Genomic DNA, 22,984 nt, shown 5'->3' on the forward strand with positions numbered 1-22,984 from the left:
AGATCACTAGGCAGCTGGGCAGAGGATAGATGGCAGGGGAAGGTTTTGCAATGGCGATGGTGTCAAAGGTTGATAGCAATAGACCAGGTGAGAAATAACAAAGATCTCAATTTTAGTAGTAATGATAGGCATATAGAGAAGCAAACCTATATTAGTTTGATAGGGCTACCATAACAAAATACCACAAACTGGGTGGCTAACATAACAGAAATGTATTGTCAGGCTAGAAGTGCAAGCCAACAGAGTTGGATTTTTCTGAGGGCTGTAAGGGAAAATGTGTTGCATGCCTTCTCTCACAGCAATCTGTGATTTGCTGGCATCCCTTGTCTTCTGCTTCATCACCCTGATCTCTGCCTTCCTCTTCACATGGTGTTTTCCTGGGTGTCTTCACATTGTCTTCCTTCTTTGCGTGCCTATCCCTATGTCCAAATTTCCCCTTTCTATAAGGATACCAGTCATATTGGATTACAGGCCCTCTCTACTCCAGCATCACTTCTTCTTAACTAATTATATCTGCAAAGGCTCTATTTCCAAATAAGGTCACACTGTGATGGCTGGAGGTTAGGAATTCCACATAGGAATTTGCGGGGGGATATAACTCAAACCATGACAGAACCTATTTCAAAAGTATGTTGGAGTTATAGTTAAAATGACTTGATAACTAATTGAATGTGCTCAGTTATTTATGAATTAAGATAGTTTGCAGGTGTTGTATCAGCATATAAAGATGATATTGCAATTCACCAAAGAATAAACAATAGTGACAATGTCCTTGTTATGAGCTAAATTGTGTCTCCCCCAAATGTATATGTTGAAGTTCTCACCCCTAGTATCTCAGAATGTGACTATATTAGGAGATAGAGTCTTTAAAGAGATAATTAAGGTTAAATGGGATCATTAATGTAGGTCCCAATACAATGTGATTAACGTCCTTGTAAGGAGGAGAAATTAGAACACAGACACACCCAGAAGAAAGGCCATGTGAAATCAGAGGGAAAGACAGGCATCTGTAAGTCCAGGACAAATAACTCAGAAAAAATTAACATTGCTGACAGCTTAACCTCAGACTTATAGCCTCTAGAACTGTGAGAAAACAAATTTGTGTTGTTTCAGCCTCCCAGTCTGTGATACTTCGTGAAATCAGCCCCTAGCTGATGAACACAGTTCTTAATAATCTAATGATAGTCATTTGAGTATTGTGCCAGACCACTGCAGGAGACGAAACTTTGGAAGTGGAAACCATTGTATCTTTCCATATAACTTGATTCTTACCTGTTTAGGAACAAATTTCATGTTGCCTTTTGGAATCTGATGATTTGCAAACTCCAGTGGGCCTGAAGCTCAGAGGAAGAAATATTTATAGGACACTCCACTGTAACAAATCCTGGTATCCTAAACACCACCAAGCTGTTTGCCCCTGGCAACCTTACCCTGTGCGTTTTCAGATGTAACGTCTGCTCAGTGACGAATACTTTATCTTTCATCAAGAAGAAAAAGAAGATGGATAGAAAAGAGGATTAGACAGACCAGGCATGGTGGTTTATTCCTATAATCCCAGCACTTTGGGAGGCTGAGGTAGGAGGACCACTTGAGACCAGGAGTTTGAAAGCAGCCTGGGCAACATAGCCAGACCCCATCTCTAAAAAAAAAAATTTTTTTTTAATTAGCTGGCTGTGGTGGAACATGTTTGTAGCCCCAGCTACTTGGGAGGTCAAGGTGGGATGATCTCCTGAGCACAGGAGTTTGAGGCTACGTGAGCTATGATTGTGTCACTGCACTCCATCCTGGGCAACAGAGCTAGACTCTATTTCTTAAAAAAAAAAAAAAATGAAAATGAAAGATGTTTATTTTGAAAATGGAGGTTGTTGACTGTTCTGACATTGCTAACTACTGCAGAAGCAGGGAAGGTCTCCTCAGGAGATATGGTTGAGCAGAGGCTGTTTGGGAAAGCTCTTCAGGTAGTTGAGGGAAATCTCCTACACATCCTCCAAGACCCATCTCAGAGGCCCCTTACTGAGGAAACCTGCCCAGAGAAGCTTCATGGTCCACCCTAAATTCAGCTCCTTGAATTTGACTTCCCCCTCATCCCGCACACAAAACCTTTACTGCTTAGGTGCCTTTTTCTACCTAAGTGGTGATGTCTTCTAAAACAGAAACTCGGTTGTTCACCTCTGTAGCCACAGTCCCCATCATAATGTCTGGGAGTGAGCAAATACTCAGATGGGTCGAATGGGGGAAAAAAATAACTGATGGCCAAAAGCAATTTCTACTTTGGAGAAGGGGATGAAGTTCATTACCTATAAATTTCTAGTTAAGGAAATGTCCATTGAACTCAAATATGTGATGCTTTCTTGCTTATATTTTTCAACATGCAACTTATTTTTATCAAGGCCTTATCAGGCTGAATGACTGGCATCAAAACAACAGCTTGAAGCAAGAAAGGGAAAAACAAACATTTGGTCCACTGTTTTCTTGTTTTTTTATTTTTTTTCCCAACACAATACCCAATGGTCCATTTTGTAGTACACACAATTTTTCTCATTGATGGATTAATCTGAGAATCCACTGACCTCAACAATAGCTTCTGGACTGACTCAGCTCCCTGTCTTCTCATAGCGAGTGCTTAGACAAACATCTGCTGGAGAATTAAGACCTGTAAGAAAATATGTATTTAATTTGAATAACAAAATAGGCTGGGCGAGTAGCTCGTGCCTGTAATCCCAGCACTTTGGGAGGCCGAAGTGGGCGGGTCACCTGAGGTCAGGAGCTCGAGACCAGCCTGGCCAACATAGTGAAACCTCATCTCGACTAAAAATACAAAAATTACCCAGATGTGGTGGCACACGCCTGCAGTCCCAGCTACTCAGGAAGCTGAGGCAGGAGAATCTCTTAAGCCCGGGAGGCAGAGGTTGCAGTGAGCCGAGATCGTGCCACTGCACTCCAGCCTGGATGACAGAGTGAGCCTTCATTTCAAAACAAACAATAAAGCTTGAATAACAAAATGAAAATAACCTGTCTTCATGTCGTACCCAGACTTGTAAATTCTGTTATCAATTTCTAGGCTATAATCTCTGATAGGTAAAAAGTCATCCAACCAATTGAAAAGGTTGGTAAGTCCACCCTCATTCCTCTTATCTTTACACTTCCAAGTTCAGAAGCCGTAGGATATCTGTATTCTTTGTCCTTTTTAGCATAGATGCCTGTTCCCCAGGAACACCGGGCAGGTGACTATTTGCAAGCCTGTAAATAAATAAAAGTTGCAAATCTGGAATTGAGGGTGAGAATTATTTTCTAAAAATGACTTGCGGTGATGCGTTGAGAGAGAAAGAAGAGAACTGGAGGCCAGTGAGCTGTGAAATGATTCAAATGGAGGGTGATAGTCTAAAGTATTCAAGAATTTGCATTCTAGATAAGGCTCCAGAGTCACAGAACAAAAATTATCCACAAAAATGGACACAACCCAAATTGAACAGTATATTTCTTAGATTTTTGTTAGTTTGTTTTTGCTTTTTTGTGATGGCAGTCATTTCAGTTCAAGTCCACAAACAAACATTGTGGACCTACTATATGCAAAGCACAGGAGTGAGAGGCATATAAGTGATTATGACATTATTTTTGTTTCAAGATGTTATTAACAGAGTAGTATGCAGCCATAAAAAAGAATAAGTTCATGTCCTTTGCAGGGACATGGATGAAGCTGGAGACCATTATCCTTAGCAAACTAACACAGGAACAAAAAACCAAATACTACACATTCTCACTTATAAATGGGAGCTAAATGATGAGAACACATGGACACACTGAAGGTAACAACATACCCTTGGGTCTGTCAGAGGGTGGAGGGTGGGAGGAGGGAGAGGATCAGGAAAAATAACTAATGAGTACTAGACTTAATGCTTAGGTGATGAAATAATCTGTACAACAAACCCCCATGACACAAGTTTACCTATGTAACAAGCCTGCACTTGTACCCTTGAATTTAAAATAAAAGTTTTTAAAAATGCTATATTAAAGCTTGAAAATGAAAAAAAATAATTAAAATTGTGTTTATAACAGGAATAGTCATAGTTACAGCTTATTAATGCTTACCATGTTCTTCTAGAAAAATCAGTAGCGCAGAGTGGTAAGATAATAAACACAGCACGCAGTAGGCCTCCAATCAAACTTCAGATCCACCATTTAACTCATGGTGTGACTTTGAGGGATTTCCTCAATCTGTCTGCATCTCAGTTGCTCATCTGTGAATCTGAAGTAACCAAAGTATTAAAAGAATTATTGTGAAAATCAAATGGGTTAATATACATAAAGTACTTAGAAAAATGTAGTTAGTGCTGTATGTGTTGGTTATAATTGCTATTATCTCTATGTGCATGAAATACATCACATATATTGTATTTCGGGGCAAACTGCTATTATCCTTATTTCATGGGTGAAGAAAGAGGTCAGAGAGGTTAATTAATGTGTTCAAGGATACAGAGCAAGTAAGGGTTAAAGCAAGGATGCGAATCTCAACCTGCCTCTAAGATTCATGCTCTTACCACGGCCTGTCACTGCATACAAGGTAACAATAATATAACACAAAAGGAAATATGTGAAAAAGGAGGTATTGGGTAAAAACTCTGGGAATGCAAGGGGAAATGGATAGATTCATAGAGGAGGTAGCATTGGAACTGAGTTTGGAGGAAGGATTTGTCCACTGACTAACCCTTGTATCCCCAGGATAGACAGCCCTGGTGTGCTTTGGCTTTGACCATCTATTGTCTGATTTTTGTCAGCTTGGTGATATTGTCTGTGTGTGTTAGTCAGGGTTCCCTAGAGGGATAGAACTAATAGAATAGGTGTATATATAAAGGACAGTTTATTCAGGAGTACTGACTCACACAATCACAAGGTAAGGACCCTTCTGCAAGCTGAGTAACAAGGTACCCAGTTCGAGTCCCAAAACCTCAAAAGTAGGGAAGCCGACAGCGCAGCCTTCAGTCTGTGGTCGAAGGTCCAAGAGTCCCAAAGCTGAAGAATCTGGAGTCCAATGTTAAAAAGCAGGAAGCATCCAGCAGGCGAGAAAGATGGAGACCGGAAGACCCAGCCGGTCTAGTCTGTCCACATTCCTCTGCCTGCTTTTATTCTGGCCATGCTGGCAGCTGATTAGATTGTGTCTACCCAGATTGAAGGTAGGCCTTCCTTTCTCAGTCCACTGACTCAGATGTTCATCTCCTGTGGCAGCACCCTTGCAGATGCACCCAGCAACAATACTTTGCATCCTTCAATCCCATCAAGTTGACGCTCAATACTATCATAGGGTGTTAGACAAGCTATGTCTTACACATAAGTACTCAATAATTCTCTTTGGAATGAAGAATAAATGAACGACTAAATGAATAGGAGAGGATTGGTATTTCAGGTTTTCAGTGGAACTTTAACTAAGCAACTCAGTAGCATTCAACCAGCCCATTAGCCAGTCTTCTGATTACAAAGTAGTTGGAGTCTCTTTTGTTTAGAAAGAGATTGGTGCTTTTCAGAATGCACTGTGAGCAGAGAAAGCCTTTGGGGCTTAATTAATAATCCCTGTTTAAAATGAAAAATACACGAGATCTACAAATGTGCTGTGTGACAGGATTTCAGCCCTGTAGGTAATCTGTTCCTTTTTCAAACATAGTTTCCTCCCTATTTACTGAATCCATTATGTTAATTAAGGAAAACACCAGCTTCCAGAAATATCCTAAGGTTTTATTTTTGATTTTTGTAGTAAAGCCTCTATCATTTTAACCATATTTATTCCCCGAAAGGATAGATGTACCCATTCTTAGAATCTTTTTTTTTTTCAGTAAATGTAACTGAGATAACTATGTGTCAGGAGCACTTAGAACTGCAAAGACTTCAAAGACGTTCAGCAAGGACTCACCCCTCAAGGAATCTGAAATGTGGTTGAAAAGATGAGATAGATGCACATAACAAAGTTAAGTAAAACATCAGGCAAATGACAGTAAACTATGTCACAAGAAAGGACAGAAAGCTGTGTGTGATCGAGCCCACCTTGGTGGAAAATGACACCTGTTCCAATGGGGGTTTTTATTTTTACAACTTTACATTCTTTGGAATATGCCTGGAAAAGGCACTCTTCAATGAGTCAGCTAATACACAAACTATCCCAACCCTTTGAAAATTATTTCTGCCAGGCTCAGCCTTGGCAAAAACCTGAGGGGGAAAAAAAATAGTACATCCTACAGCCTCTGATGTTATCGAGCCAGGTTCATTCTGCCCACACGCCGCAAGCCAATCACTGAGGTGACAGGTTTTGCAAAAGAGTGAAGATTTTATTCACAAGGCTGCTGTGCTAGGAGGCAGAAGAACAAATCTCAAGTCCTCCTCCCTGAATACAGGGCTTGGGGGTACTTGTGAGATAGGAAGCAAGGTGGTCTAAAGTCTGAGGAAACTTGATTGTGTGGTAGGGAAGGTGAGGGAATCAGGTTTCTGTGCAAGCATAAGTGAGCACATGGTTCTTCACAGGACACGCGTGCAGAAAATGGTGGCTTAACCTGAGGGTGGAGTTTTTGGTCTTCTGATGTCAAAAGTCACTGTTGGGGCACCCTCGCAGGCCCAGTTGGAGGGTTAGTGATCTGAACTGGCTTGAACCGAACAAGAGCTGCTCCTTAGCGTCAGAGGTGTTAGAACCAGAGTGACTCCATCTTGAATACGGACTGGGTAAAATAAGGCTGAAATGTACTGGGCTGCGTTCCCAGGATGTTAGACGTTCTTAGTCAACAGGATGAGACAAGAGGTCAAAAGATACAAGTCAGAAAGACCCTGCTGGTAAAAAAAAGATGTAGTAAAGAAACCAGCCAAAACCTGCCAAATCCAAGATGGCAACTCAAAGTGGCCTCTGGCCATTCTCACTGCTTATTATACACCAACCATAATGCATGAGCATGCTAAAAGACCCTTTCACCAGTGCCATGACAGTTTAAAACGCCATGACAATGTCCATAAATTACCCTATATGATCTAAAAAGAAGAGGAACCGTCAGTTCCAGGAATCCCCCACCCCTTTCCCAGAAAACTCATCAATAATCCACCCTTTGTGAAGCATATGATCAAGGAATAACCACAAAAATAACCAGTCAACAGCTCTCGGGGGCTGCTCTGCCTATGAAGTAGCCATTCTTTTATTCCTTTACTTTCTTAATAAACTTGCTTTTACTTTGCTCTGTGGACTCACCCTGAATTCTGTCTTGCGTGAGATCCAAGAATCCTCTCCTGGGGTCTGGACTGGGATCCGTTTCTGGTAATACTAGTTCCTGAAAACCAACTCTAAGCACCTGTTACTATAGTGACACACAGTCAGAGATGTTTTTCCCCCAGGAAGCTAGTGGGAGTTGAGTCACATATTGTTTGGCCACGTGATTTGCTAGTGGGAGTTTTTAAGATCAACCAGAAGTAAATGATTGAAAGCAAACAAGGCAGTTAAGTTTGATGGGCTTAATCACAGTAACCTTTGGTTTCACCAACAGTTCAAAGCAAAGTCTTAAATGGGGGCAGGCAGGAGAACATGTGCAGGGGAACTGCCCTTTAAAAACCATCAGCTCTCATGAGACTTACTCACTTTCATGAGAACAGCACAGGAAAACCCCACCCCATGATTCAGTTACTGCCCACTGGGTCCCTCCCGTGGCACATGGGGATTACAGGAGCTACAATTCAGGATGAGATTTGGGTGGGGATACAGACAAACCACATCGTTCCAGAAAAATTAGGGATCTTTGATTCCCAAAAAAGATTTTCAAGTTTTTACTCAAAAAAAAATGTCATGGAAACACCTGGGGGGATTGGTTGCCATGGTTACTGTAAGATGATATGGCTTCAAAAAAGATGGACATTAAAAGGCTCCCCTCCCACTCTACCCTGGGGAGAAAAGAGATTTCTGTGATGATGATGGTTACTAATTGCTCAGCACTTACCTATTCCAGCCTGAAATCTAAGCACTTTAAACATAATATGCCCAACCACTCAGTAAGGAAGACACTATCGATATTCCAATTTTATGGATGAAAAACTGGAAGTAGAGAGAGGTGAGGCCTTTTGCCCAAGGCTGAGTAAGCAGTCAGTAAGTAGACAAGCCAGGATGAGAACCTGCCTCGCCCCAGGGCCCCTGTGTTTACCCTCTTCTGCGTTACCTCACAAGCCATAAACAACTCGGTTACTGTGATTCCACTGAGAAGATCCTGATAGCTTGCAATTCCTTCTCCTGTGAACTCCCCCACTGACTCCTGGGGGCTAACAGCATCTCTCAAGTCATTACTGATATCAGCTTTCTCCCCCAGATGATCCTTGACTCATGGGGAAAGGGATCCAAGGTCCTATCAGTGAGGACAGCAAAAATAATCAAAGGCTTGGCAATTCCAAGTGTTGGATCTAAGGGAAGGCAAGTCTAAGTTCCTAGAACTTTTTTTTTGTTGTTTGTTTGTTTGTTTTTTGAGACAGTTTCGCTCTTGTTGCCCAGGCTGGAGTGTAGTGACGCGATCTCGGCTCACTGCAACCTCCGCCTCCTGGTTCAAGTGATTTTCCTGTCTCAGCCTCCCAAGTAGCTGGGATTACAGGCATCCGCCACCACGCCCAGCTAATTTTTGTATTTTTAGTAGAGATGGGGTTTCACCATGTTGGCCAGGCTGGTCTCGAACTCCTGACCTCAGGTAATCCACCCACCTTGGCCTCCCAAAGTGCTGGGATTACAGACATGAGCCACCGCACCTGGCCTCAGCACTTTTTCTACCATTTCAATAACTATGAGAATGTCTGCAAAGCATTCACCTTCTGTGACCCTTAGTTTGCTCATCTGGAAAGTGGCAATGAAATTATTTTCTTAAGATTCTGGGAGGTTTAGAAGAGGTTAAGTATGCATTGGGCACACAGGAGGTGCTCAGATAGTATCAGTTCCCCAATACCCATCATTGTGGTGTTTGTATCACAGAGAGCTAACAGCGTCTACCTATTTTCTATCTCTAACAGTAGCTAGCACACTCTTACATATCTAGTAGTGCTTTGATAACTATTTGAACAAATCTTAAGTAATCATTTTATTTTGTAGATAAGACATTAAGCTACAAAAATAAAGAAGAGAGCATAGCTGACACTTTGGAGGGAAAACGTCCTTACAGAAATATAACTGAAAAATTAGGCATATCACTGTTGTCAGGTATTTCTCAAAAATGTACGGGAGTTTGCTATTGCAACTAGGGGGAAAATAATCATTTCATTATGACCATTGAAAAGTTTTGGCAAACTGTGAAGACTATGTAACCGCTGGAGAAGAACCAGAAGTAAGCAGTGAAAATTCATTAAAAGGTCAGAAAATAAAGGGCCTATGTGAAAAGGTTAAAAATAATTGGGATTAGTTAGCTCAGAAAGGAAAAGACTAAACGGTAACTTAATTACTGTCTTTATTCCTTTCAAAATGAGGTCCGCTCCATCCCAGCTGTCTCTGCTAATGAGAAAACTAGAAAAAGTGACCCTAAAAGAAAGCAAAGGAAATGTAGGTCATTCTTGGGACATTTTACTGAAGAGAGCAAACATTTAAAATCTTGCCATTCGTGAAAATATGGATGCCCCTGGAGGACATTATGCTAAGTGAAATCAGCCAGACACAAGAAGACAAATAGTGCATGAGCTCACTTACATCTTTAAAAAGTCTTTTAAAAAGTCAAACTCATAGAAGCAGAGAGCTCACATAAGAGTAAGAGATGGACCCTACGTCTCCTCTTTTCCCCTAGACTGATATCAAAACAGTGGGTAGTTTCCAGGGGCCAGGGGGAGAAGGACGTGGGGAGATGTTAATCAAAGGGAACAAACTTTCAATTGTAAGATGATTACATTCCGAAGCTCTAATGCACAGCCTGGTGACTACAGTTAATAATACTCTATTGTATACTTAAAATTTGCTAGAAGAGTAGATCTTAACTGTTCTCACCAACACACCACACACACACACACACACGTAACTATGGGAGGAGATGGATGTGTTAACTTGAATGTGGTAACCATTTCACAACGTATACATGTATCAAAGTGTTGGTTATTTACCTTAAAAATACACAATTTTTGTTTGTCTATTGTACCTTAATACATCTGGGAGGAGGGAAGAGGTTACCTGAAGTGATTCTAGAATTGGATATTCAGGAAAGCCTGTTTTTCAGATGTAATGGCTTAGAAGGGCAACCTGGGGGTTGGTAGAAGAAACCAAAAATGCCCACCCCAAAATGGCGGAAACTGAAGGCAAGAGACATGGCTTCTGGTGGCCCTTCGAGTTCTCAAATCTTTAATACCTTGAACGTGAGCCTGAGCCTCCCCCTCATTAAATGCCTCCGCTGCTGCCGGTGTATGAAAACCAATTACAAGGGCCTTCTTGAGAAATGAGGACTTGGTTCTGCCACAGAGCCATAGAGGGAAATAAAAGGTCAGCTCTCAAAAGCCCAGCTGGGAGTCAACTCTGCTCCTTCTGACCTTCCAAACTTTCCATTAGAAGGGCAGTGATCTCAGCGATTTACCAGCCTGGGCAGCTGTGGCTGTGATTAGATAAAATGCTGTTAAGGGACTGAGTTAATACTCAGGCAGGCGCGCCTCAAGAGGACGTGCGTTCTGGGAGGGTCAGAGCCTTCCTATACTCGTTGGTAAGTTTATCTCCTTAATGGTGGAGGGGAGGTCTGGAAAATTATCAGTCTTACTATCACGCAGTCAAACGCCCCCACAGAATCCACGAATTTGAAGGTGGTTTCTTAATGGTATGGGGGTGGGGGTGGAAGGTTCATTCTGAATACTCAGGGGCTCCCTTTCTTTAGAAGGAAGCCTCTCCCCTTTGTATACCCTCTAATTCCCAGTCCTCATCCATGGAACTCTAATTCCTTTAATGCCTTCAGTTTCTGCAATAGAGCCTCATCTGCTTTTCTCTTTGGCTTTAGGGAAGAGTTGTCAGTCATTTGATTCCATCTATTTGGTTTCCTGCTGTGTTGGGAATCAGGGATAGAGTTTAAGCTCCTTTATTGAAGGGGGAGAAGGAAAAAGAAAGCCCCTTGCCATTGACCGGCTTTAAAACCGAGCGGAGACATCCAGATTTCAAAATGTCAAGACTGACGCTCTCTTTGCATATCTCCTAGTTATTCCGTTAACAGAGTCTCTTCTGCTCTGAGCTTTTTTTCTAAATGTCTTTTCTATTAGCCTACAACCTGTGTATGCTTTGATTAAAAAAGGGACGTTGGTGGCCGGGCGCGGTGGCTCACGCCTATAATCCCAGTACTTTGGGAGGTCAAAGCAGGCAGATCACGAGGTTAGGAAATCGAGACCATCCTGCCCGACATGGTGAAACCTCTTCTCTACTAAAAATATAAAAATTAGCCAGGCCTGGTGGCGTGTGCCTGTAATCACAGCTACTCGGGAGGCTGAGGCAGGAGAAACACTTGAACCCGGGAGGCAGCGATTGCAGTGAGCTGAGATCGTGCCACTGCACTCCAGCCTAGCGACAGAGCAAGACTCCGGGGGAAAAAAAAAGTCGCTGGTATATTCCAGATCCTGGGAGGGATAATCTGGGAGTGGAGAAAATTAATCCAACTCACATGGCAATAATGAGAGTAAGAGATGGGGCCTGGGAAGGTAGTGCAGAGGACAGAGATAGCAGAGAAGACATAAATTTTATTTCACAGGGACCTGAGGAAAAATAAAAGCATTAGATAAAAGCAAGATGCAAAATAGAGCAAACTGTGCTTAGAACTCCATTTCTGTCTGTTGGGAAGTAGGAAGCTGAATTGTAGAGAAGGAAACGTAAACAACAATGTGGCATCCTTCTAAAATGAAAATGCTTAAACCTGCCAGGTTCAGAGGGACACAAAACTTTCCTCACTGTCAGGAGGTTCCTGGAGTCACCAAATCCCAAGAATGGAAATTTGTGCACCTGCATGGTGGACATACCTGAGAGCAAGAGTTTAACTTAAGCATACCTGAGAATGACCCTATGATCTAAGAAGAATCTGTGTTTGGAGTTCTAACTGAAGGAATCCAAGAGTGGCCAACCTAGAGATCCATTCCCTATCTATGAGGAACACCTGAATCCTCCGGCCTATCCCATGGAACACAGGCCGTGCATGGAGATCAATACCCTTTGCGTTAGGTTAAATGAAGGTTGCTAGGTGTAGGTTGCTAAGGGGAGGGTGCTAAGTGAAAATGCTCTATAGACTGCATGCTTTCTATAAGTGATTGTGGTTCCCCTGTCCAGCCTGCCCCCACTGGACTGCCCTGTATGTAAGTCCTCAGTGAACCCTATGTGTCATTCACTAGCTCTGGGTCTCGTTGGCCTCTCAAACCTGGTGCCGTCCCTGTTGAAGCCACCCCAGCTTAAGACTGGGATGACTTAAGCATGACAGCACCCCAGCCTCAAAGCGCTGGTTTCAGATGTGTTTTGACGTGAACCTATGTGTGGGGCTGTAGTCATATAATTCCACACCCAAAGGGATGTGCTGAAAAGGTAACCCAAGATGACTCGAAACTTTCCCTTCCAAAAAATGCAATTACCTCTACTCTGTATTTGCAAATGCAGACTCAGCAGCCTCCAGAGGCCTGACAGATAATGAAAGTGATGGAGCTTCATAGATCTGAAGAGTGCTTGCCTGCTGGCAAGAGGCAGCCAGTAGTCAGCCTCAATAGTTTCCATGCGGGAGCACATTGCCAGATCTTCCAAGTCTCCAAGAAAGGCCAGAATCTAACTCTTCTGTTAGGCCTCCTAGTTTTGTTGTTGATGTTTCTTTGCTTGTTTTGATTTGATAAAAGAATGAAAAACAAAATAAATCTTTTTCCAGCTGTAGGAATCTTTCTGGAAGAGACACAGAGACACCTGAATCTTGATGTGTCTGCAAATGTTAACAAGGAAACATTTATTTATTTATTTATTTATTTTGAGATGGTGTCTCACTCTGTTGCCCAGACTGGAGTGTGGTGGCGCGATCTTGTCTCACTGCAACCTCCACCTCTCAGGTACAGTGATTCTCCTGCCTCAGCCTCCCAAGTAGCTGGGATTATAGGTACGCACCACGACACTCGGCTAATTTTTGTATTTTTATTAGAGACGGGGTTTCACCATGTTGGCCAGGCTAATCTCGAACTCCTAACTTCAGGTGATCTGCCCACCTTGCTGGTGGCAAGTGCTGGGATTACAGGCATAAGCCATCTCGCCCAGCCAACAAATTCATTTTTAAAAAAATTCTGCAATAATATTGTACTACAGATTTTCAAGATGTTACTGTTGGGGACTAGGTATGGTGACTCATGCCTATAATCCCAGTATTTCAAGAGGCTGAGGCAGGAGGATCACTTGAGCCCAGGAGTCTAAGACCAACCTGGCCAACATAGTGAGACTTGGTCTCTACAAAAATAAAAATAAAAATTTAAAAAAGGATGTTACTGTTGGATGGCTGGAGGAAGGGTACATGGGACTGTGCACTAAGTTTGCAACTTCCAGTGAGTCCATACCTATTTCGAAATTAGTAGTTAAAAGAAAACAAGCTGCTCAAAACAAAATACTTTGCAAACCAAATAAAAGTAGGTTGGCAGCTGACTGTTTCCTACTCTCCTTTAGTTTGAGAGACTTCTTTCCTTTACCAGAGCATAACTCACCGAGAGGCAAAAGCAGACGAGACTCACAGGACGGCCCATAAAAGGACTTTTCATTACACTTCTTTTCTTTTGAGACAACGTACTGTTTCTTCTGGGGAAATTCACTGGAGTAAGTGGGAAACAATGTTTCTGGAATGCAACTATACCAAATATAATGAAAGTCATCTGTGTCGAAGAGATTTTATCGAGGTTGATGGTTAAATGTGACTTGGGACCAGGGAAATGAAGAAATTCTAACTAATGTTCGGAGAACTTTTTCTAGGAGAGGGTGTTTGGGAGAGGATGTCATATAGACCAAATGAATTCATTTTAGAGTCAATGCACTTGAGTTTGATTCCAGTTTGGTTCCTTACTTACTGAAAGACTTTGGGAAATACTTGTCCATTTTATTGTCTGTTATCTATAAAATGGGAATGGTACAATTTCCACTTCCCAGGGCTGAGATAGGATCTCATGAAATAATGCACCGTGGAAGCACTGATAACCTTTAAAGTAGCAATCCAACATAAATGACGGTGATTGTTTTTGTTACTACATGCTGGGATATACCCCTCTGATCAATTTTATGCCCTTGTAATCAACTCCCCATGTTCCCAAACCCCTATGTTTTTATTTAGTTCATAGGGGCTCATTTCAAACAAGAAAATAAAAGTTTCATTTATTGCCTTGTTCTGTGACTTCTATGACACACCTGGGAAAGATTAACATTAACAAAATGGCACGCATCATAAACCATCCACTAATGCCCCTTTATTATTCTTCTTAGGCCTCTCTTTATTCATTTTTCTCCCCCTTGACATTATTTTCTGTCTCTTATGGAATCATCTGGGCATCAATCTTGTTTAAGCACAGTTTCCTTCTTGTACAAAGTAGAAGTCCAGCCTAGAAGTCCAGTAACTTACTTCCAAAGTACTTCTTGGCCTGGCAAGGCAATCATTGTCACGGAATAGCCATCTCCCAGGATCTGTGTTTTCCACAACCGTCTTAGAAGGAAGCTCTTCACCCCTCCCCTTCACCAAGACTGCTTTGTTTCCTTTTCATAGCTGTTAAATATTAGGTAGAAAATGTGGCTCACGCCTGTCATCCAAGCACTTTGGGAGGCCAAGGCTGGAGGATCTCTTGAGCCCAAGAGTTCAAGACCAGCCTGGGCAATATGGACAGACCCTGTCTCTACAAAAAATATGAAAATTAGCCAGGCGTGGTGGCATGCACCTATAGTCCCAGCTACTCAGGATGCTGATGTGGGAGGATCGCTTGAGCCCAGAGGGTGGAAGTTGCAGTGAGCTGAGATCATACCACTGAACTCCAGCCTCAGTGACAGAGCAAGACTCTGTGAAAAGAAAGAGAAGAAGAAAATAAGGGAGGGAGGGAGGAAAGGAGGGAGGAAGGAGGAAGGAGAAAGTCTTACAAGTTTTATGGAGATATTTTCATTTTTCCAGCACGTTCTATTGTCTGTGTCCTTCATGTTCTCCAACTTTATCTACAATCTTGATTGTCTCTCAGTATGTGTGAGCAACACCAAACTGTTTGTAGAGAGCTGCTTGGGAGATTGTGGGTCCTCCTCTCTACACTTTTGCAACAGCTGCACCAGTGATCTCCACCTGGTTAGCACTTGTGCATTCTTCAGGATTTAGTGCCATGTCTCCTCCAGAAAGACATCCAGATCTGGAAAAAGATTTCTCTTTCTTCCTTCCCTCTTCCCTTCCCTTCCCTTCCCTTCCCTTCTCTTCCCTTCCCTTCCCTTCCCTTCCCTCCTCTGCTCTTGATCTGTGACCCAGGCTGGAATGCAGTGGTGCGACCTCAGCTCGCTGCAACCTCTGCCCCCCTGGGCTCAAGTGATTCTTGTATCTCAGCCTCCCAGAGAGCTGGGACCACAGGCATCCACCACCATGCCTAGCTATTTTTTTTTTTTTTTTTTTTTGTATTTTTGATGGAGACAAGGGGTCTCGTCTTGTTGCCCAGGCTGGTCTCGAACTCCTGAGCTCAAGCAGTCCGCCCACCTCGGCCTCCCAAAGTGCTAGGATTACAGGCGTGAGCCACTGCACCCAGCCCGTAACAAGATTTGTTTTTCATCCTTTTACATTTTAATTCTTGTTATGTGCTTGTCTCTCTGCTATTTATAAGTTCGTCAAGGCACCCACAGAGTCTGGTGGATCCATCTTTGCATCTCCAGCACCTAACACAATCTCAGCACAAAGGAGGTTCTCAAGAGATGGTTGCTGAAAAACAGTTACCTTTGAATGAATTTAGATGCCAAGTTTTGTGGAGATAAATGTTGTGTCCTTTTCTGTTCATTACTGCAGCCCAATTCCTCTAATAGTCCTTGGAACATAGTGGTCAATAAATATTTGCAGAAAGAACGAAGGAAGGCACAAAGGAATGAGCACATATTGGCTTAAATATTAGTGATAGTAAAAAGAGGCTGTTATTCTTAGGTGAATTTGAAATTGTTTTGTTCACTACCCTTTCCTTTGAAATGTTTGGTCTTAATTCATAGTGCTATGAGATTATTAGGTAAATTTGAAATTGTTTTGTTCACTACCCTTTCCTTTGATTGAAACTTTTGGTTTTAATTCACAGTGCTATGAGATTATTCTGGGGACAATATACTGAAGCAATAGGTTAAATTCATGGGTTCTACTTGAAGCCAGACAACCTAGACTCAAATCCTGACTTTACCACTTACCAGCTATGTGACTTTGGGAGGTTGTTAAACCTCTCTGAGCCTCTGTTTTCTCATCGGTAACATGGGGGCTAATAACATTACCTCCAAGACTAATAAGAAGTTTTGCTCTCACTTGAGTGTTGAAGAGGTATTTAGAATAGCGCCTAGTACTTTTTTTTTGGGGGGGGGGGACGGAGTCTCACTCTGTCACTAGGCCTAAGTACAGTGACATGATCTCAGCTCACTGCAGCCTCCGACTGACTCCTTGGTTCAAGTGATTCTCCTGCCTCAGCCTCCCAAGTAGCTGGGACTATAGGTGCCCGCCACCATGCCCAGTTAATTTTTTTCTGTGTTTTTAATAGAGACGGAGTTTCCCATGTTGGCCAGGATGGTCTCGATCTCCTGGCCTCGTGATCCACCCGCCTCAGCCTCCCAAAGTGCTGGGATTACAGGTGTGAGCTGCAGCGCCTGGCCGTACCTAGCGCATTTTAAGAGCTCATTGTATTATTATTATTTATATTAACTAGGAGGCAGGTTTACTGTAACATTCAATATAATGAGAAATATTTACTGAGTCCCTATTATGCATTTGACACTGGGCTATGTCCTAGGGAGGCAAAGATATTGGAAAGAAAAATTCCTGCCCACAAGTCACTGGTAGTCTATAAGAGAAAAAGTTGATTTTGGTATAATGAGTTCAGTGAGGCCAATAAAGCAGAGTCAGCAGAGGGGAAAGTGATTTGCTTTCAATTGCTGGAGTGAGACAAATAGGGTCTTAGAGCATGAGATTTTGAGCTGGAGGTTAGAGGATTAATAAGAGTTAAGCAAGAGAGCACACGTATGGCAAGGCAACTTGTTGAGACTCTGTATGTATGTGTGTGTGTGTTTCTGGTTGTGGCAGAATCAGAAAGGATAAGATACAGGCCAGGCTTGGTGGCTCATGCCTATAATCTCAGTACTTTGGGAGGCTGAGGAGGATGGATCACTTGAGACCAGGAGTGGGAGACCAGTCTGGCCAACATGGTGAAACCCTGTCTCTACTAAAATATACAACAAAAATTAGCCAGGCATGCTGACACACGCCTGTAGTCCCAGCTGCTTGAGAGGCTGAGGAACGAGAATTGCTTGAACCTGGGAGGTGAACATTGTGGTGAACCGAGATTGCACCACTGTACTCCAGACTGAGTAACAGAGCGAGACTCCATCTCAAAAAAAAAAAAAAAAAAGAGAGAGAGAAAGAATAAGATCCATCTGTATTTTGTTTTCTGTGTTTTCTCTCCACCCCTGCTGAAAGATGGCATCTTGGCACATGTGAGTCTTTGGCTTGAGTATGTTCACCCGGAAGCTGAAGACAGCTCCCTATCCCTTTCCCATTTTCATTCTGAAAAATCCGTTAAAGAGATTTTGTGAATTGTATCAGTGGGCTGTTTTGAGTCCCAGTAGTCGGAAGCTGCAGGAACAACAGGGGGAGGTTCCTAAGTCTAGCAAGTGGTGGTTTGGGGTTCCCTCTGGATTGCGGATTTGCATGCTACACATTCACAGTGTCCTAAGGAGGTGGCAGGAACTCTGAGAGGAATAACCGAGAGAGATGGGTGGAAAGGCTGGTCACGTGTTGGCCCATCTCTGGCCGCACAGTGTGACTGAAAGGTGGGGCAGCTAACCCAGCAACGTGGGGCAGACGGAAAGGCAGAGCACCTGCCAGACCCACTACAGATGCTGCACATGTGGGCAGATCCAGGCTACCAGGAGCGTCCTGCATCCAGGCATTCGCCTTAGTCTCAGCCTAATCTCCATGGAAGTTGGAATCGTTTTTTGGGGGGAGACAGACATGCTTTATAATCAGCAAATCATGGAATAAACACAGAGGAACCAAGAATGGCAGGGCTAATGAGACTCGGAGAGCATCAGCTCGTCAGCTGCATGCTGCATATACACACAAAACTCTTTTTTTCTATCCCACATGTTGAAAGATCGTCACAGAAATGTGATTACTCTAGTGGATAAACATCACAGCACCTAATAAGGTCTCCTGAAAAAAACACATTCACAACAAAAATTACTGCATGCCCTTCATTTGAATACATGATGGACTTGAGTAAAGACATACAAAAGTCATTAGGTGAGGGTGGCCATCATGTGCTCCAAAGTAAAGAGAAAACTGAAAAGGAAAACCATTCCAACAAACACAGGCCCAGGGTGTCTATCGTTCGTCACAGAAGCGTTACTTCCAGGCTGGGTTTAGAAATCACCTGTTCACATGAAACTCTTGCTGACAGATGCATACACCATTGGACTTACTCCTTTGAGCTTTTTGAAAGTCTGCCAGAGGTGAGTTTTCCCACTTAGTTGGAGAACAATTTTCATTGGAGTGCTTTTCCTGGAAGTAGGTTTGGAGGTGTCCTGTGGAGAGCATGCACATGTACCCTGGTCTTTTATTCCAGTGCGAAAGGCCAGAATTCCTGGTGCTGGGTGGGTAATTTTAGACAGCGGAACACGCCTTCAAAGACCATTATCGAGTCTGACCTAAGCGCTAGGTTGGCCCTGATCATTATGCCTCTTAGTTGTGCCCTACGCTGTAATAATCAGTTCTCATGCTGCCCCAATTGTCACAAAGACACCCTCTCAAGCTGCACAACTCACAGACTGGGTCTGTCAACTTCTTCCTTCCTGATGCCCAGAATGAGATAACAGGCGAACGGACCGTACTGCTCTGCAGACGGTTATGTAACAGAAGGCCATCTGTGACCCTGCTCCAAGGCAGAGCGTACATGTTCCTCACGTGCCCTCCCTACTCATTTCTCATTGATGGCTCCAGATGTTGAACTAAAGTGATTTCTGAGGTCACCTATTCAGAACATCCAAACATTACGGAACATCAGAGGAGAATAAGCCAGTATTGTTCTTCAGAGTGAATACCAAACAGAACTTTTAGTTCAAGAGCTTTTCTAAACTTTCCTGGATAGTCTCAAATGTCAAATAAAAATTAGCACTCCATGCCGGTAAGTGTGTGACTCCGTGGGTGCCCTTTGTGTATCCAGGTGATAAGAAGTTCAATCTATACATTTTGGAAAGCTGTTTGGCAATGGGTTTCAAGCGTTTGAAGAATGTGTAATTTTTAGCCCAGTACTTTCACCCCTATTCTAATAAAATGGTCTAAATTCAGACAGAGCTTTACGGAAAAGGTGGTCATTACTGTGACACCTTGGAAACAAACTAAAATAGCCAACATTTAGGGAACCAGTAAGTCCTTTTAGCTGAATTCCTCAATGAAATATTTCAAGCCATGTGAAATGAAGTTTACAAAGAATTTATACTGGGAAAAATGCTAATGTCCCTAATGATTCACTTAAAAAATAGAGTATAAAATTAAATATACAATATAGTCTCAAGTTAAAATTTTAAAATGTACAACAAAGACAGCAAGAAATAGACCAAAATGTTCAAGGAATAGACCAAAATGTTCAGGCCGTAACATTATGAGTGATTTAATTTCTTCTCTTCTATGTTTTTGTCATTGTGTAAATTTTCTACGACATGCACGTATTCTTTTTATACATTAGAAAAGTGTTACTTTAGAAATCTAATATTTGGGGATAAAAGTCAGAAAAACTTCCTGGGGGCAAGGGGAAGTTATTGATTGGAAAGGAGCATGAGAGAACTTCCTGGAGTGATGGGAATATTCTATATCTTGATTTGAGTGGCGGCTAGATGGTTGTATACAGAGAGAAAAATCCATTGGACTGTACCATCAATGTGTGTGTACTCCATTGCAGGTAAATTTTGCTTCCGTTTTTAAAATACAGCATATTTGCCTTTCCATTCCTTTCATTGTGTAAAGCCCCCACTTGCCTTTCTTCCATGGTATTCATGGCAAACCCCATTTCCCGTCACTCCTCTCAAAAGTTGCTTCTACCCACATGTCCCACCTTCACCATTAGATTGTAGACATCTTCTGAGAAGAACCTCATTGTCTCTTTCCTACAAACCTCTCTGAAGACAGGTCCGGGCACTGTGGCTCACGCCTGTAATCCCAGCCCTTTGGGAGGCCGAGGTGGGTGGATCACAAGGTCAGGAGATTGAGACTATCCTGGCTAACATGGTGAAACCCCATCTCTACTAAAAAATACAAAAATATAGCTGGGCATGGCGGCACATGCCTGTAGTCCCAGCTACTCGGGAGGCTGAGGCAGGAGAATGGCTTGAACCTGGGAAGTGGAAGTTGTAGTGAGCCAAGATCGTGCCACTGTACTCCAGCCTGAGTGACAGAGAGAGACTCTGTCTCAAAAAAATTAAATAAAGAAATAAAACACACACACACACAGACAGACACACACACACACACACACACACACACACACAAAGCTCACCAAAGGCAATTCCTACTTTTAGTTCATGTTCTACTACTTACTTGATGAATGACCTCAGGTAATTAACTTTTTCTTTAGTTTTTTGCATCTTCAAACTTGAGGGTAGGGTTAAGAACATCTACCTTGTAGGGTTATATTGTGAAGATTGGGAATTACATATAAAAAGTACTTCCCAACAGGGTCTAAGGCACTGGTGAGCATCTGATAAGTTGAGGTGAATATTACTCTTAGCCAAACTGGTCTCCCATCTCCCACTGATCCATGCTAACCCCACTCATTCTTCAAAGCATAACTAACTCTTCTAGAAGCCATTCATGACCACTCCAACTTTCATGGGTGTCATCATTTTGGTAGCCCAATTTAGCCTTTTGTCACCTACTGCCATGTAGAACTTGCTGCTATTTCATCGCAAATAAAAATGATATTTATGGGTCACCTGCGATATGCAGACACAATTATAAACTATATACACTGTCTCCAACCATTTTACAACCGTCCTATGAGGTGGAATTATTACCCCATTTTACAAGGCAGAAGACTGCAGACTCAGAGAGGGACATGAAATTTGTCTAAGGTCACACAGCTGAATTTGAAGCCGACTCTGTCTGAGCTCAAAATCTGTGTTTTTGTTGTTGTTATTGTTTTCTTCTTTAACATGTGCTAGCAATCTACCCTATTAGGCTTGAACATTTCTTGAGGATCTGATATGATTGACAGAAGGAGGCACAGGAATCATGCATTCACTCATTTAACAAATACCCACAGGGCACTATGACAGATGCTATCTGTGTCCCCTCTTCTTCCTCTTAGGTCTTGGTACACATAACCCAACCTCCAGCGGTGTCATCCACAACTCTTCACCTAAAGACTTTCTCTGGCCACCAGAGCCTGCTCTGCCCCTGGACATGTCAGAGTGAAAGTGATGGAGAATGTCTGCTTCGCGGGAACAGCCCTCAGCGATGGATGGGAATTGGTGTACAGCTGCCCCAGCCCTATCACTTCTCAGTTGGGGTATGTCTGAGGTACGTATTCCATGCGGGCTCTTGGAGCTCCCCGGGAAGATTATTCTCCAGCTGCCCCCATGGTAACTCACTGGACAACACACCCTTTATGGTCTGCCTTTCCTCACTGCCCTGCCTTCACTCCCCAAATCAACCACTTGTACTTGAATCCCTGACTCAGCGTCTGCTTTGGGAAGAAACCAAGCACAGAGAAGCACACACATCTATCAGGTACCTATCTATGCAACTTGCTCCCTATTGGGAGAGACTAAGTCATAAATAAGCTAACAGCAAATAAAGATAATTATAGATCCTCAAATTCACCAGGAAAGATCCAAGACGCTGTGATAGAGAAAAAGGTGGAGGGATTATTTTTAGATATAATGGCCCTGGTCGTCATGAAAAGGGGCCTTCAAACTGAAGGTCGGAGGACCTGAAGAGCAAGAAGGAGCCAACCACATAAAGGGCAAGAGAAAGAGAATTCTAGCAAGAGGAATCACAGAGGAAAAAGATCCCCTAGTTGGGAAAATGCTTTGCACATTTACGCACTCAAAGGAGGGCAGCATGATGATAACAGAGTGAATGAGGAATGTAGAGACATAGGCAGGTGACAGATCCTTTAGGACTGTGGACATGTCAAGAAGTTTGGAATCCTGAGAAGTCACTCGTGATTTAAAGGAGATCTTTGTACATAACTTTGAGCCATGCATGAAGGTTACGGCTTTCATTCTTCTAAGGGCTTTGGATTCAAATTCATTCACCTGGCTTCAGGGAGAAGGGGAAGGGAGAAGGGGTACAGGGAGACTGCTTTTGCAAAGAATTATGTCAGGAGATGCTGAAGGGACTCTTTGTTTCATCAAGTAAGTTTTTCCCTTTGATTCCCCAATACCTCTAATTCTGCATGTCACCAGGAAATAGGTGTGCTGCAGCTCGGTGACAGCCTTCTCCAGTGTCTATGGCAACCTGGGGCTGGGGCCATTTTTCCTTCAATGAATGGGCTGGCTTCCTGAAGATAAGTAAAGCCCCATTGTTGTTCTCAACTGTTACAGAGGGAGCGTGCACAGGGGTAATAAAGTTACAACTGAATACTGCTAATGATATTGCATAAAATAACGTGAATTAAGTAAATCATTTCTCTCCAGCTTAATTATAGATGCTTCAGGGTGAAAATGCAAGAAAGAGCCTCAAACCGAGGCTTTGCTTCTTATTCCAGCCATTATTTCCAGTGTTCTTTTTTTGTGGCCACGGTCCATGGACCTTATTGTCTGACGACTATGAAAAGAGCTGCCTTCCAGGTTTGT

The 22,984-nt window shown here is 42.7% G+C and overlaps 1 long non-coding RNA gene across 1 annotated transcript in view; it reads left to right on the plus strand.

The window, feature by feature from the left end:
* Positions 1-22,984, plus strand: part of LOC107128362 (uncharacterized) — a 124,550-nt gene that overhangs the window by 78,580 nt on the left and 22,986 nt on the right. Inside the window, exon 2 of the long non-coding RNA XR_001487386.4 lies at positions 21,493-21,704. This is a non-coding gene — a long non-coding RNA (uncharacterized lncRNA). The remainder of the gene's footprint in view (positions 1-21,492; positions 21,705-22,984) is intronic.

This window comes from Macaca fascicularis, chromosome 20 (genome assembly GCF_037993035.2).
Source record: "Macaca fascicularis isolate 582-1 chromosome 20, T2T-MFA8v1.1".
NCBI classification, from domain to species: Eukaryota; Metazoa; Chordata; class Mammalia; order Primates; family Cercopithecidae; genus Macaca; species Macaca fascicularis.